The following is a 14,649-nucleotide window of genomic DNA, read 5'->3' as shown; positions in this document are numbered from 1 at the left end:
GACTGGTTAGTAATTGGGGGAATAGTACTCTTAGAATCATTAGGGGGTATGGCCTTGTTGGAGGTGGGCTTTGGAGGTTTCAAGGGGCCCAAGCAAGGCCTGCGTCTCTCTCTCTTTCTTCAACCTCAGGATGTGGCTATAGAACTCTCAGCTACTTTTCCAGCACTATGTCTGACTGCATGCTGTCATGATGCCCGCCATGATGGTAATGGACTAAACCTCTGAAACTATAAGCAAGTCCCAGCTAAATGCTTTCTTTTTAGAAGAGTTGCCATGGCTACCATGGCTATGACATCTCTTCACAGGAATAGAATAGTGACTAAGACACCTGTCCCCACCACTTATATTGCAACTATCTGTTTTCCATTGTACGCAGTCTCCTAGATGACAAGGCCTATATGTACTGCAATGAGAACATTAGGCATTCAACATGTGTGGACAGAGAATAAATAAGCAAACAAGTGAATATTTCCCTACTTCCTTTGAAGTCTTCCTGCAAGGAGACACATGTTTGTGCATGAACTCAGTAGATGAGTTGGGAAAAGTGAAGACTCTGGAATTGAAAATGGTGGTCATTTGACTTGTGTTTTGAATCTACCCATGCCAACACCTGACAGGACTTCTGAAGAGCAGTTCCACTCATGCGTCCTTTTTTCCATTGCTCAGAAACACTCAGTTTCAGTTGTCAATTCTATTCCAATAAATACTACAGGGACTTCATTAAACACTATCTACTCTTGCATCAGTCCATAATCCATTGTTGGTCCAGACAAATCAGCCCCCCATGTCTGGCTGTGTTAGCTTCCTGTTACTGCTACTGCTATGGCAAATCATGGTAAACCTGGTCACTTACTTGAAATTCATTAGTTTGCACTTCCAGTGGTCAGAATTCTAAAGTGAATATCACAAGGCTTTTAAAATCAAGAGGCTAGAAGTACAGTTCTATGGAGATTCTATCAGAAAATGTCTTTGCGTATATTTCTCAGCTCTACAGGATGCTCAGATTCCTTGACAACTGGCTCTATTCCCCTATTTTCAAGGCAAGCAATGGCAATCACGTGTTCACCCTACTGTGACATGATATTTTTTGTCACAGTACTTTTTTATTAGTCTTTAAAGTTTTATTAGGATTTCATTGGACCTACCCTGATAATCTAGACCAAGGTTTTCATTTTAAGTCCTTAATTTAATTCACGTACAAAGTCCCTTTAGCTATATATTAAGACATGGGCATTTTAGGGGGAAGATATTGATCACTTACCACACCAACACATTATCATTTCATCTTCAAAGCTTGATTTTCCTAACACTCATAATCTCTCCTATAAAGTTTTTTAAAATTGCATACTATTGAGTACAACTCCATTGAACATGTGACCTATTACACATTAATTCATGCATATGTGTATAAGTGCATGTTTATTTCCTCATTCAGTTAGAATGTATTGCTTTGTGTGTCTACTCTGTCCTAGCTATGATGCATTTATTTCTCTTCTAGAGGACTGGGGTTTGATTCCCAGAATCCATATGGCAGCTCATAACCATCCATAAAACCAGTTCCAGGGGATCTAACAGGCACATATATGGTGTACATACATGCATGCAGTCAAAATATTCATACATATAAAGTAAAATAAGTAAATCTAATTTTTAAAATAATAAAGATAATCCAGGGCAACCTGATTTTCTGTCAGAACAAATTCAAGACTCCAAACCAGAGCATAATAGATTCTAGAGCACTAACAATATTCCAAATATCTAGCGCCTAGTATAAAATTTTTAATATGAAAATGGCAAGAGAATGTAATACAGGGTCAATTCTGTATAAACAGCCTTAGAAATGACCAGGATGGTAGATACAGAGAATGACTTGTAGACAGTATTGGAAAATCTGAAAGGAAATCTTGAACATAAAGGCGAGGGAAAGGGAGGCTGTGAGGAGGATATGAAGCAGAGGGGCAGAAGCTAAGGTGGTAGGAGAGGATTGCTGGGTTCTCTTGCCCTTCACAAACCCATTGATTCAGTGGTAATTCACAGATAATTTCCTCTCGTGAGAAATTCAGCAACTAAATGGAAGATCCCTGGACCCCACGTAGATGTAAACTCAGATTTACTAGACCCTCACCCTGGAATCCCCACTCCTAGCTCCACTGCTCACTCTCTCTTTCTTTTGTGAAATGGAATACGTTCACATGTCCAGGACTCAAACGTTTCCTAGGTGGTTTACCAGTAGATTGTCCTCATTCTTGCTGGTCTTGGAGCTTTGATGGGTCCAATGTAATCTAGCCATCGGAAGGAGAACAAAATGACGGTTTGGATACTAGATGCCGTACCTCCTTCCCACCGCTCAATACAAGGTATGCAAATGAAAAAAAAATAAAATGAAATCTCTTAGGTCACTTAGCAGGTAAATACCCATGCCACCAATGCTTACAACCTGAGTTCCATCCCTGGGTCCCACATGCTGGCAGCAGAGAGCAGTCTCTGCAGACTGTCCTGTGACATGTGTATGTCGTAGCATCTGCATACCTACACCTATTCATAAACAAGCACATAAAAGAAGTAAATAAGAACGTAATAAAACTTTTCAATGCAATCTCTTAACTCCTCCCCTCCCCAGAAGGAAAAGCCTTTTATGCATGAACTCCATGCCTTTGATTCCAGAGATACTCAGAGTCACAGCGGTCTTGCTAATCTTGGAACTCGAAAGTGTCTGGACAAGTATAGCCACCCAGAAGAACACAGAGACAGCAGCCTAGACTAGAAGACATCAGACCCCACTTATAAAAGCAGAGTCTTTTGTATGGAATGACAGAAGATGCCACAAATGATCAAAACAATCTTTAGAAAACATATAAAGCTAGAAACATTGTGTTTCTGAATTCCAATGTACGATTTAAAAAAAAGCTTCTGTTAGTTATTACCAAAATCTGGTACTAGACTAGATAGACCAATAGACTAAAGGGGGCAGAACAAAGTCTGAAAACAGACCAACACTTCTTCGTTCCCTCATCGTCGAGAAAAGGGTTAAAAGCACAGAATGAGAAAGAATCATCTCTTTAAGAAATTAAGCAACAGTGGAGAGGACGCCTAAATTGACTTCCCCTGTAATCAGACTGATGATTACCTTAATTGTCATCATAGAACCTTCCACCAGCATCGATGAACGTTGTGAATGCAGCGCTCATGTATGAAATTCTCACCAGTTACAACTGAATGGACCCCCCAAACAACAGAAACAAACCTACAACACATTCCTTAGATAAAACGTCAAGCTAAGAGCTATACACTACATTGTTTACTTTTCTTCAAGCTCTATCCAAATATTTTACAAAATCAGCTTAAGGAATGGAGGATTTATTTTGGCTCCATGTTTTAAGAAACACACACTTCATCATGGTGGGAAATTCATGGAACTAGAATGGGAGATGCCTGATCACATTGTCAATTGCCAGAAATCACAGCGAGCTTGGTACTCCATTCACTTTTCTCCTATGCATTCAGTCTTGTACCGCAGACAGTTTTAGCCACATCCAGGGTGCATCTTTCCTCCTTATTCAGACCTCTCTGGAACATTCTCACAGATACCTCCAGATGTGTCCCCTAGATGCTTCCACATCTAATTAAGTTGACAGTAGCAATGAACAATCTCACAGAGTTGTTAGCTTTCTTGTTAGGCAAATAATTAAATAATTAAATTGATAACTAGAGTAACTAGTACTGTTTTATATCACTAAATTTTTCTTCTGACCCATTTTCCAAACCATTCAGAGGACATTAATATATCCAGTTGCAAAAAGAAGGTAGTGCAAATTGGGATTGTGCCAGTGCTCTAGACGACCAGAAATTTCTTTTTTTTTTTTTTTGTTTTTTTGAGACAGGGTTTCTTCTGTAGCTTTGGAGCCTGTCCTAGAACTAGCTCTTGTAGACCAGGTTGGCCTCAAACTCACAGAGATCCGCCTGCCTCTGCCTCCCAAGTGCTGGGATTAAAGGCGTGCGCCACCACCGCCCGGCACGACCAGAAATTTCTAAGGGTAAATTCTATGTTGAATGACAAGTCATAGACAAAAATAGCCATTAAAAAAAAACAAATTTATGAAATTGTTGGGATACTTTCTGAAAATGAAACTATAAATGGATTAATATTGTTTAAAAAACTACCAATGTGGATTCTGAACCACGTGCTAGTTACAATGTACCATTAAGATGACAATTGAGTCAAAATACCACTGACCTTTTGGACATTATCCAGGTCAGAACTCATTTGAACGTGTCTTTTAATCTAAACAAAAAACCTGAACAAAACGGCCTTGTCTGTGCTTCTTTGCTAACTTGATAATGTCCATAACTGTGTTTTTTTCTACCCAGCCAAATTTTCTTTGGCAAAGTGTCTTGTCCACATATATTTGAGGAACTGCTTAGAATTTGGCCAGGGTAGAAGCATGAGCACTGAAAACGAACTGGGTCTACTGTTTACAGATGTGCCAAGCAAAGACTGGGGCAGGGTGGGATAATGGGAAAGTCACATATTTTGAGATGCCGAATAGTTGAGTGACCAGAATCAATCACTAAGACAAAGTTCAAAACTAAGAGTCATAGCCGAGTGGTAGTGGCGCACGCCTTTAATCCCAGCACTCAGGAGGCAAAGGCAGGCAGATCCCTGTGAGTTCGAGGCCAGTCTTCTGTACAGAATGAGTTCCAGGACAACTACACAGTGAATCCCTGCCTCTCGGGTAAACGAAGTAGAGAGTCACAAAAGAGAGTGTGACGATCTCTGAAAAGAATCCTCTGGTTCGTTAACTGTAATAACTATTCATGGCTGTCAACTTGACTACATCTGAAATTAACATATAATTACAAATATGGAGGGCACACCAGTGAGGGATTTTTTTTTTCTTAATGTGAGGTTGGAAGATCCACTTCTAATCCATATCTTGATCCAGGCCACACCTCCTGCTGGAAACCTATAAGGACATAGCAGAAGGAAGCTCTTGTTCTTTGTCTGGTTGCTCTTGATAGCTAGCAAGTCCATTCTTTCACCGGCATCAGAGTCTACTTCTTTGGGATTTCAGCTGACGACCATCTGAGACATCCGCTGCAGCCTAAATATATAAGATGACAATATAAGTAGAAAACACAGTCGATCAACAGTTGGAAAATAAACCCAACAAATTTCAGGAGCCAAATGTTAGATTCGGGGCCACAAGCCTCTCGTCTGTGTACTCTGGAGGCTGACTCAGGAGGATTTCGGTTTCCAGTGAGATTGCCTCAGAAAGCAAACAAACAGAGGGCTGGCTCTACCTGGCTGGAACTTCTAGGGAGTTGCTCGGCACAGCGCATGTCAAGAAATCCCTGCTAAGGTTAATGATAGTGTTGCATCTGGCCCCTCTCACTGCCAAAAAAAAGATGCAATACCTGGTAAGCGCCTCTGACTTTCACTCCATTTCTTACTCTGATAGTCAATTTTTACTCCCTGGCCCCTTACTGAGTGACCCAAGAAGGTACTAGTTTTGAACAGGGGCCCAGAATAAGAGAAGGAAGTACGAAATACCTGCATTGCTCTGCAAGCTTCTCTACCTCTTGGGCTATAGACTCAGCAGATCTAATGGTGCTTGGAAAGTCAGTGACACTTCCGGATATTGTTTGGAGCCCTCGGTCCCTATAGATGAACTATAATATGGCCATATGTCTACACTAATGCAGTTCTCAGGCGTCTGCAGAGAAGCACCTTTGTGCAATGAGCAGCGCTTGCCACAGAGACGCACAATTGTTCCATGTTCAGAGAACAAGCGTCTGTGAAGTGGGGAGGGGGGCAGGTTTGCTAGGCCTTGAATCCAGCAGGCCATGTTGCTTGGGCACTGGTGTGCTCATAACAATTTGAAGGGCTCTTGGGTTGCCCTCCCCCCACCACCACTTTTCAAAAAAGGCTGCTTTTAAAGAGTCTCTTTATTTGGAGGCCGCTTTCATTAGCATGAGGTCATACTTCCTATAGCTGTTTCACAGCTGTCAAGAGCTCTCCAATCCTTCTGGGAAGCCCTTAGGACAAAGGGAGCTGGGGGATGCAGAGGCCAGGTGCTCAGAGAAACAACGTGACTGGCCTGGGTTTAGAGTCAGCTGATGGTCATCGCTCCGGGTTCCGTCTCTGGAGAACATCTGCAGTAGAAAGAAGGCCTGACCTAATTTTTCAGCTCAGCTTAATCTCTCTCATCTGAAGGGCTAAACCTAATGGAGGAACGTGAGGCAAAGTTAAGAGGGACTCAAATGTAGTGGAAATTTACACTGAAAACGGAACTCCTGGAGGTGGCAGGCATTTGGAGATTCTTCTTGACATTAGTAGGGAGGAAGCCTGACATTTAAGAGCTTGCCTAGTAAGAGCCCAAGCCTACTGAGTCATATCTTGGAATTGTCATTGACTCTCACAGTAGTCACAGTTCTCGAGTTTTCCGTTGGGAAACTGGCCCGCCTGCACTCTTCAGCCCTCTCCCAGGGCAGTTTCGTTTTGGCCCCGTGGCTCACCGGAAGCCCCAGGCTGCTGAGTCACAGCAGCCATTTTCTTCGTGTTTCTCCTGTATCGTTCCCCCTCCCCAAAGATTCTAGATTCACAATCAGCGGACCAAATTCGATTTCTGATTCTTATCAGACTAGCTCATGGGCCTGCCTTGGATTTTTTTTTATGTAACCTTGAGCAAGCTTTTGGCCCTTTCTTTGCCTCAGTTTCCCCACATATAAATGATCGTGTTGGACTCAGTGAGTCCTCTTCAGGCACTGATGACACACGCTGAAAATAAGGAACACAACGGAAGTCAGTTTGCATTAAATACAAACCAGTTGGCATTAAATACAAGATTGCTCAGTGGAACTGGGCGGTGGTGGTACACACCTTTAATCCCAGCACTGGGGAGGCAGAGGCAGGCGGATGTCTGTGAGTTCAAGGCCAGCCTGGTCTGGTCTACGAGAGCGAGTTCCAGGACAGGCTCCAAAACAACACAGAGAAACTCTGTCTTGAAAAAGAAAAGAAAAACAGAAAAAAGAATAGAAAAAGATTGCTCAGTGGGTAAAGACCCTTGCTAGCAAGGCTGGCGGCCTGAGTTTGATTTCACATGGTGGACAGAGAAAATGAACCCTGAAAGTTGTCCTCAGACTTCTTCTTGTACACCATGGTATGTGTGTTCCTCCAAAAAATAAAAATAATAATATATGGAAAGAATTTTTTTTTAAAGCCCACACAGTCTAAAATCAAGACTACTACTGAAGCACCCTACATCAGAGCAGGCAAGCATATCATGACTAGCAATGCTCTCAGACACTGCCACCTAGTGGTCGTTCGCAGGCACTGGCAGGGCAACTGAACTGACATCTCAAGAGTTGCTCCTCACCCCTTCTATAGAAAAATGGGCCAACAGAAGGACAACATAGTGAGCTCCTGAAGAACGGAAATTTCTCCTGAGAGAAAGCTCGATGTAGAAGCTCAGAGGAAAATGAAATCAAAGACAAGACCAAAGCAACTGACACAAAGACATAGATAGGCATCTCAGGAAGCTAAGTGAACCCTTCACTGAAAACGGGGAGCAGGGTCTGGAGAGATGGCTCAGTGCTTAAGAGCACTGCAGCCCTGTGCTTCTGGGGGTCCTGAGTTCAAGTTCCGCAGCCACATAGTGGCTTACAAGCGTTTACAGTGGGATCTAAGGCCCTCTTCTGGTGTGCAGGTGTGCATGCAGACAAAGCAAAAATAAACCTTAAAAAGAAAACGAAAGAAAATGAGAGGAAGGAAAGTGAAGGAGGAGGGATGTGATCACTCGGACTAGATCAGCGTATCCAGCATGGTTCTAGAGCAGTGAGTGTTTCTCAACCTATGAGGCGCTCCCCCTTTGGAAAACACAAATATTTACATTACAGTTCATAGCAGTAGCGAAATGACAGTTATAAAAGAACATGTTATGGTTGGGGTGGATCACAAGATGAGGAACTGTTCTAAGGGGTCGTGGCCTGGGGAAGGCCGAGAAGCGCTTTTTTAGAGGCTGGTGGTGGAGGAAGCGGCTGCTGTGAACTCCAGGCCTTTTAGTTCTTCCGTTATCAACTTCTCCACTGTTCCACGACTTCCCCTAATCAGTGTGTTCCTGCTCCTATGACCCCCCCCCCCACGTTTGATTCCCATGGAAAAGAAAACAACACGGAGGGGGCTGGAGAGATGGCTCAGAGGTTAAGAGCTCTTCCTGCGCTCCTGAGTTCAATTCCCAGCAACCACATGGTAGCTCACAGCCCTCTGTAATGGGGTCTGGCGCCCTCTTCTGGCCAGCAAGCAGACATACAGACAGAATACTGTATACATAATAAGTAAATAAATCTTTTTTTTAATAAAAGAAAACAGCATAGATGGAAGTGGTGAAAAGGGGGGGGAGGAAGGAAGGAAGGAAGGAAGGAAGGAAGGAAGGAAGGAAGGAAGGAAGGAAGGAAGGAAGGAAGGAAGGAAGGAAGGCAGGCAGGCAGGCAACAACAAATCCCCCCTCAGGGTTATTAAGTAAATATTAAGAGCAATGAGGATCAAGCATGTATTTTCAAAGGTGTAATAGTGATGACCCTAGATTTCTGCATATGACTGCATGAAAGTATTAATGTGAAAAGGTCCTGGCTGCTTTTTCTTTGCTCCTGAGCTTCAGGCTTACATTCTCTATTGCCTACAAGAAGCTTTCAAAATAAAAGTCTCTAAAACTGTCCTCTCCCTCCTTAACCTGTCCGCCTTTTGCTACTGATTTCATCACATCATTTCTGTGTCTATTTTGCTGTTGTTTTGTTTTGTTTTGGGGGGGTGATTTTTTTTTTGGCCTTTTCAATAATCCAGACTCAAAATACCTTTCTCTTACCCTCAAAATCCTACCCTGGTCTTTGAGGCTTCATCCAAAGAAATCTCTTTTTTTAGGATAAGTTATAACTATATATTTAGGCAAGAGTGAGGGTTGTGTTATCCTTTTTAATACAACATAGAAGTATTCAATCAGATCAGCACAGCAAAGCATTCGCTATCTCAAACATTTGCCATCTTCGTAACACTGAAAATTGTTCTATTCAGCTATTAGGCATATTGACTATACTGTGCGACAGCTCTGAAAATAAGCATACCGCCCACTTTAGTGAGTCCGGGTCTCCCCTGAGAAGCCCAGCTCCTGCCTCTGCTAACCATATTTCTGGCAGCTAATTTCACTAGATATAAAGGCCCTCTAACTCTATCCATGCCATTGCGGATGAATAAAACATTTTCTGGCCAGCTGGATAGTATGCCTATGTGTGAAACTGCCACACTTCCTTTACTCCAGTCATCTATGGATGACTACTTAGGTCGTTTCCACCTCTTGGCTCAGTTAACCAGCGCTATAAATCTGCCCGAGTAGGGCATACACCCATCTTTTCCCGTGCTGTTTTCATTTCCTTCGGCTGTATACCCGCTTACAGGATTACTCAATCTCATGGTGGGTCTATATGTATAATTTTTGGAAGGCCACCCCGTGCTGTTTTCAGAGTCATGGCTATACTTAGATACATTCCCTCAACTGTGCGCAAATGGTCACCTTTCCTCCTCACTTCCTCGCCAACATTAACTTATCTCTGGCCTTTGCAGAGGGTGTGAGGTGAGGTGGTCCTGATGTTTCATTTTGCAGTCTCTTAGTACCCAGAGATATGCCAGGGCCTCTTTTCCTCTTGGGTGTGTTAACCCCTATATGTCTTCTCTTTCAGGAACAGCTACTCTCTTTCATTTCTTCGCCCTTCTCTTATTTGGTCGTTTACTTCCTGTAGTAATTGCTTGGATGTTTACTCGTTGTGAGATGTCTGACTTGCAAGCAGTCTTCTGGGCTATAGCCACTTCTTTTCTTGTACTGAAGCTTTACAGTTTTATGTAACCCCGTTTACCTAATCTGTGCACACCAAATCCATCCTTCACAAATGAAGGCGAAATACAGATGATATTTCAAGATAAAAACTAAGGATTCCTTGCTAGTGGGACTGCAGGATAAGAAAATAGTAAAGGATGCCATCAAGGTGGAAGGAAATAATTTCTGACTTCCAGCCACAGGGAATAGCAATGAGTACCAGAAAGAGTGGATTAAGAGAAAAGACCTTATGGATCTATTTTTTTCTAATTTCTTCTCTTCCTTCTAAAAGACATAAGATTTTCTAAAGGAACAAAGCGTATATGCCATGGGACAATAAAACCACAACAAAGTGGGGTAGGGTAGGAGCTGGAACTCTATTACAGAAAATAAGTTTCCACAATTAAATTGATATTAATCAGACGTAGACTGCCGGGTTAAGAGGATAATTATATTTCCTAGAGAAAGTATAAGAAACTAAAATATTGGTTAAACCATCAGGCAAACTAGTACACACTTAAAACTAAACATAAAAAAGGTAACTGGGAAGAACAGACAAATAATAAAACTGTGAAAACCTATAGAAAACATAGCAAGGTGGAGAACGAAATCTGACCATAAGAAATAATTAAACCCAGCAGAAAAGATGTGAGCAGATACCACTGGTAGGGCTATTTCCGTTGTAGTTTATAAAGCTTGCCTGAAGATCAGACAGTAAAACAGACCCTCTGGTCAGCCTTACAGACCAGGCAGTGGTGACACACATCTTTAATCACAGTAGTCACACTAGTTTTGCCCAGGTGCACACCTTAATCCCATCCCTAGAGAGAATATAAAAGACAGGAGGAGAAAGCGCTCAGTCACAGTCTCATTGTGAGATTCCTGGAGGCAGGATCGCCATTTTTCAGACTGAGGTAGAGGTAAGAGCCAGTGGCTGGCTGTGTTTGCTTTCTGACTTTCAGTTGAACCCCAATATCTGTATCTGGGCTTTTATTAACCCACCAGAGCAGATATCATCAGAGTGGATGCATAGATGCAGAAACCACTTGAGGCTGGAGACAGAAAAACGTGTTATATTCAAAGCACATGTAGTGGCTAAAGAAAAAAAAATGGCGAAAGGGATACCAAGCAAAGAGAGCTGAAGTGGCAGTATCCACACAAACAGACTTCAAGCCAGAAAATTCTCCTACAGTGAAAGAAAGGACCATTTAATAATGACAGGAATAATTGGCAGGAATTACAAATGTAATGCACAACTAACAATGGTGTCAAAATTCATGAATCATAGATGACAGATTTAAAAAGAGAAATAGACAATGTAACAAACAATGGGTAGAATTTTTAATACACTGTTCTGAATAATTGATAAAACAACCAGGCAGACGAGTACCAATAAGTAGAAAAGCTTTGAAAAATACCATCAGACAGCCTCTTCCCCAATCAATTGAACACATTTATTTTTTAAGGCAGGGACATAAATTCATCCAGTATAAACTGCATTCTGTGCCAGGGGAAATGCTTTAGTGAACTCAAGACAACTGAAACTATACCAAGTATGCTCAATAAACAAGTTCAGTAAAGGCTGGTAAGATGGCTCAGCAGGTAAAGGTGCCTGCCACCAAGCCTGGTGACCTGAATTAGATTCTCAAGATGCAGAAGAGATCTGACTCTCACAAACTGTCCTCTGCCCTCCACATGCAGTCTGTGGTGCCTCTGCCCACCCCCACCATATACTGCACACACAGTAAAGAGATGTTGCAAGGTTTTCAGTGGACTAGTAATTGAAAATAGAAAGGAATTGCGATAAATCCCCCAATACTAGAAAGTTAAACTCCATACACCTACTAAGATCAAAGAAAGAAGAAGTGTGAGAGTGTTTGGTCCAAGGGAAGCTCCAATTCCCCCAACTCCAAAAGGCCAGTCCAACGGGCTCAATATGGACTATAGGAGGATTTCTGGAAGATAAAGAAAAGCCAGCATTCCTCAGAAACTTGTGAAGCCTGTTCCGTCTACAAAGGGAATCGTTTCAACTAGCTTTGGCAGAAGGGACAAATGGCTATCCGTGGTGTCTATTAGCACATCAAAGTTTATGCTGGCCTCCAGGCTTCCTCTGTGTCACAAGTACCTGTTACACATTTCAGACTCCATGCTAGTGTCCCAGCATCTCACGTCTTCCTCTATCCTAAACCCCTCCAGCTCATCGGCCTTCCTCTCTCCCAGTTACATATTCTCCTCAATAACCCTGCTATTCTCAACGTACTTGTGTTCTCTGTCTCTCTGCTCTGCTACTGCCTCTTCTTCAATGTTTTCTCGGTTCTCCACACCGCACTATTCTCCCCTCTCTTGCAGATAGTCCTGGCCATGTCAGTCTGGTGGCCATGTTCAGTCTACCGCTTTCTCTCTCTGCTCTGGACCCCTCCAGATGCCTCTGCCTGCGCTCTATCCCATACTTACAATAAAAACCTCCCCCTTCACGATACCATGGAGTGGTCATGTTGCCAGTTTATACAGAGAGAAACTAGACTTTTGTTGGATCTAAAAGGTGATGAAAACGTAACATATAAAATTTAGAGGGGTCTGGAGGGGTGACTCAGTTGATAAGTTGTTTGCTATGCTAATAGGAGAATCTGAATTTGATCTCTAAAAAGTGGGGCCAAGTGGTATGCATCTGTGCTACCAGAGCTGGGTAGGTAGAGAGAGAGAGAGAGCTGAGAGCTTACTGGACAGACAGCCTAAAGGAGTCAATGAATCCTGATTCGATGAAAGACCCTGTCTCGGAAGCTATGATAAAGAGAAACTAGGAAGACAGAGAAACTAGGAAGACACCAGTTATCAAACTCTGACACACACGAGAGAGAGAGAGAGAGAGAGAGAGAGAGAGAGAGAGAGAGAGAGAGAGAGAGAGAGAGAGAGAGAGAGAGAAAGAAGAGAGACACAGAGAGACAGAGAGAGATTATGAGATTCGGTTAAGACTAATTTTAGAAGAGTGATTAGATTTAATTAAGTGCCTAATATCAGAAAAAAAAAGTCTCAATCTAATACCTGACCTTACAAAACTAACATAGCGCACTTGGGAGACTGAGGAAGCCTGAGCTATGAAGTGAGATCTTATAGAAACATAAAAGGAGGGCTGGGGATATTGCACAGTGGTAGGCGCTTGCCTACTATGGAACATGCATTCAGTTCCTAGTAGTGCAAATCAAATAGATCAGAAGTGGAGGGGGACAAAAGAGTTAAGCCACAAGCAAAAGAGAAATGTAGCTAACAAGATGGAAAAGTATACAGAAAGAACATCATTCGAACCAAAGTGGCTTCCTTGAAAAGATTAAGGAGTTTCCATAAGACTCAGGCATGGTGACACACAGTTTTCCTGGAGCACTCAGGAGGCCAGAGGCAGGTGAATCTCTGTGGCTCGAGGCCAGCTGGTCTACAAAGTAAGTTCCAGAACAGTCGAGTTCGTTACAAATGAGAAACCTTTACCTTGAAAAAATAAATTTTAAAAAGAAAGAAGCCGGGCGTGGTGGGGCGCACGCCTTTAATCCCAGCACTCGGGAGGCAGAGAGCAGGCGGATCTCTGTGAGTTTGAGACCAGCCCTCTGGTCTACAAGAGCTAGTTCCAGGACAGCTCCAAAGCTACAGAGAAACCTTGTCTCAAAGACAAAATAAAATAAAATAAAATAAAATAAAATAAAAAGAAAAGAACAGAACATGTGATAAATGATCCCCACTCCAATGATGGAGCAAGTGAGAGATAGGAAGACGCCCTCCTGGTAGAGATAACAGATACAGAGGGGGCCCTGTAGCCTAGGTAACGAAGGCAGCAAACTTCTAAGCTGCATCTTTTTCACCCTCCCCTCAGACTTGAGACAAAAACCTGACATCTTGAAACAAAGGCCCTGTGTAAGCTTTCACGTTTCTACAAGCTCGACTGGCTGGACGAGTTGAAGGCCTGATCAGGATTTGCTGCACCACAGTTCCGAAGCCAACAAACCACCCGATCTTTCTTCAAACTGACCAATATCTTCAATTAGGGGAGGAAAGTCTTGAGAGATTTTAAAACCCTCAGCCCCAGAGAGAGGCTGACTTTTTGGCTTCTGAGTCCTTCTCTGCTTTGCAGAGGGCCTTTTCCCCATGTGTATGCTGCAGGGGTGTGCTTCCTCGCTCTGACTTAAACGCCTTTCACCTGCTGATTCTGTCAGCGGCACTCTGGCCTTTGGGATTGCTCTGATGCCACCTGTTGTCCTTGAGATTTTTTCCTGCCCTGTTAATTTCTTCAACAAAATGGCAGAGACAATGAACCTGATCAAGATCCCTAGAACTCTACAAGCAAGAAAAAACACAGATGGGCACAGATGTCGGGAATGACAGACAGGGTGTTACTGTCACCCAGTACTGAAATTAAAAGATTTAAATTAAAATACTAATAAAAACTTTCATGCCCCAAATAGGGTAATGTAACTAACTAAAAAAAGTTTCTTTTAAAAACACAAATCAGGCTGAGCATGGTAGTGCATGCCATTAATTCCAGCACTGGGGAGGCAGAGAAAGGCAGATCTTTGTGAGCTCACGACTGGCCTTGTCTATATATCAACTTCCACTCCAGTCAGGGCTGCATCGTGAAATGTAGTGATATTTCATTTGTATTTGAATAAATAAGGCCTTGCCTGAAGACCAGAGAGTAAACAGGACCCTCTGATCAGCTTTACACACCAGGCAGTGGTGACACACAACTTTAATCCCAGTAGTCACACTAGTTGACCATAGAAACCGTAGGCAGTTGTGGTAC

The sequence above is a fragment of the Arvicola amphibius genome, chromosome X (genome assembly GCF_903992535.2).
Source record: "Arvicola amphibius chromosome X, mArvAmp1.2, whole genome shotgun sequence".
Classification (NCBI taxonomy): domain Eukaryota; kingdom Metazoa; phylum Chordata; class Mammalia; order Rodentia; family Cricetidae; genus Arvicola; species Arvicola amphibius.
This window is presented reverse-complemented; position numbering follows the sequence as displayed.